This window comes from Sinocyclocheilus anshuiensis, unplaced genomic scaffold (assembly GCF_001515605.1).
Source record: "Sinocyclocheilus anshuiensis isolate Anshui unplaced genomic scaffold, SAMN03320099.WGS_v1.1 scaffold234, whole genome shotgun sequence".
Classification (NCBI taxonomy): domain Eukaryota; kingdom Metazoa; phylum Chordata; class Actinopteri; order Cypriniformes; family Cyprinidae; genus Sinocyclocheilus; species Sinocyclocheilus anshuiensis.
The window spans coordinates 819,135-822,180 of NW_015544165.1; positions in this window are offsets into that span (position 1 = coordinate 819,135).

A 3,046-nucleotide genomic window follows, 5' to 3' on the forward strand; every position below is an offset into this window, starting at 1 on the left:
CCTTAGGGGCTCCATAGATCCACAAAAATGTTGCATATTTCCCATTTAAAATTGCCAGAGTTTGCTCTTTCATGTGAATGTGATAACATATTGTAAGTCAATTAGACACTAATCCACTAAAGTCGATCAAGCAAGTTAAAAATGGCTGCACAGGTGCAATCAGATCAGCTCCAACCGAGCTTGATTACGCAGTTGGATGTATAAATGTCAGACATCTATGCCTCTTTTTCTGTCTTATATGGGAAGGAAAAAGAAAACTTTGTGACTGTGTGTCTGAAAGTATTTCCATCTGTCTTTCTTTGTTTCAGCAGGGTTTGGGGTAACAGATCACAACAGAAGGAAGCAGATTTTTAGTCATTACTGGATCTTCCTTTTAGCAAACATGTTACTTGAGGTTTAAAAAAGTCAGCAACTTTCACATTTCTAAATGAGAGGTTCATTTGACACTGTGTTGCCTCCTCTAACACCTGTCAGGCTATCTGTCATGGGCTGGAGGTCTTCTCCACCACCATAATATTACCCCTTATACTGCAAATCCACTCAGCATTTGCAGAACTTTTCATACGTCAAATGATCCCACCCAAAGGCCCCATAGGACATAACTCAGAGCCTAAATTTAGGCAATATATTAGGAGAACCTTTAACTGGCCCCAACTGGCTTTGCTTTTTTGTTTGCTGGGACATTTAACACTACTGGCTACTCATATTGAAGTTCTTCTTTATAGTGAATTTGTCTCAGAAAGTTCTGACATTTACTGGCCGACTTTATTCAGACAGTTATAAGGCGTCCCTTGTATAACTCAGTATGGTCTTTTAAAAAGGTTAATAGTAATCTGATGTCTTAACTAAATTAAAACGAAGAGGAACTTCCAGTATTCTCTCCGTCATTCTCCTTTCAACGGGAGACTAAAAAGCCACACTTTTCCTTGCCGGTCCTGAGGAAACCCGATCAGATTGCTTGTTAATTTCATCATTTCAGCGTTTTATGGATTTTCCAGTTGGTGCACTTTTCATAAACACGCTTTTCACCCCACACACCCCCTCCGGCCTCCCCTATGTATGTCAGCATTTTCTCAGTAGGAAGAATCTGGAGGGCTGAAAGTTTATAAATAAGCCTTCTATCAAGTTCCACAACAGGTGTGACCTCTCTGTGTCCTAAAACTGAACACTTTCAAGGGCTGATATCTGAAAAGAGGGTGTTGGGAGCAGAAGAGAGGGGATTTACTGCTATCTAAAATAGATACCTTCATCAACCACTGACTATTACCTTCCAAAGCGGTGCATGACTCCTGGCCTTAGTTTGTTTTACACAAATCACGCTCGTCCTTGCTTCTCCTTACTCGTGTATCAGGCCTTTAGTCGGCCCATTAAAGTTGGGCACTGTAGAGTGCAGCAACTGTAGTCATGATTAATAAACAGAATTTGCAGAGAAAAGCTCCAGGATCAATGAAGACCTTCTCTTGTAGCGAATACACACTTGCGCTTAAACCATATGTTCCATGACGATATCCAAACCACCTCCCCACAAGCACCCATGTACTTTCCCATCTAAGGACTAGGAGAAAATGATTTCCTTTTCTCTTAACAGACTCGCGGACTGTTCAATAGGAGTCTAATGCCCATGGCAGATGGACAGTAAGTGCTACGAGCAGCTCCTTTAAAGCTCACCACTGACCACATTACGATGTTTGCATCATTTACAGAACAGGCACATATGCTTTTATGTGGTGCACGCTCAAAGCACATGATTTCTCTGCATTGTGATTATATTTTTCCATTTTAATCTGCAAGAAAATGTTCAGTATTTCCACTAGAGCGTTTTCAAGTTGCTTTTCTGCTGTTCAGCGGAGTATAGTATCTCATCTGTCATTGTATGAACAAAGTGGCAAAAGCTGGCTAACGGCAACCCCTTCAAATAGTAAAGAGGTGTCCAAGGGTTGGTCCCAAGTTCAGAGTGATTTTTGGCACCTCCTTTCCCATCGCAGCAGATCTGTTGCAGTCTGAGGGCAGCAAACAGGTGAGGGAGAGAGGGAAGGTTTGTTGGATTATTTTACATTATTTTGATTAATTATTCAGATGCCTCCCATTCTGCTCGTAACGACTTGGTATGTTACAGTCAGAACCAGTGAGTTCTGTATATACTGTATATATACATACAGTTGTGGTCATAATTTTACATACACTTTGCAGTATATGCAAAATGTTAATAATTTTACCAAAATAAGAGAGATCATACAGAATACATGTTATTTTTTTTATTTAGTACTGACCTTAATAAGATATTTCACGTAAAAGACGTTTACATATAGTCCACAAGAGAAAAGAATAGTTGAATTTATAAAAATGACCCCATTCAAAAGTTTACATTCGCTTGATTCTTGATTCTTTTGTTTTGCGATAGTTGTTCATGAGTCCCTTGTTTGTCCAGAACAGTAAAACTGCCCGCTGTTCTTCAGAAAAATCCTTCAGGTCCCAAAAATTATTTGGTTTTCCAGCATCTTTTGCATATTTGAACCCTTTTCAACAATGACTGTATGATTTTGAGATCCATCTTTTCTTTTCACACTGAGGGTGTATATATATATATATATATATATATGTATATATATATATAGTTTTTATACTTGTTTATGATCTCTCTTATTTAAACAAGTAATTTTCTTATTTAAAGAACTAATATATACCAAAAATCTTGTCTGGCATGTTTAGAAAATAATAATTAGATGACAGTAAAAGACTCTATATAATAAAATTTAGTATGATCACTTTTTCTTTTATATATTTGAATAAGTACAGGTCAAAATAAGTTTGTTGTTTCATTTTTACATAACTATATTTGTTACACTGAATAATGATGGAACATTTGACATTTTATTTTCACTAATGTTAATTGAAACATTAAAGTAGACGCTTTAAATTAAATAGGCTTTCTATGTATATAAAATCACTTTGGTCAGTTTAATTAGAAGCGGACACCAAAATGTGACGTCTTGTCTCTGACCCATATATATATATATATATATATACACTGAACAAAATTATAAAC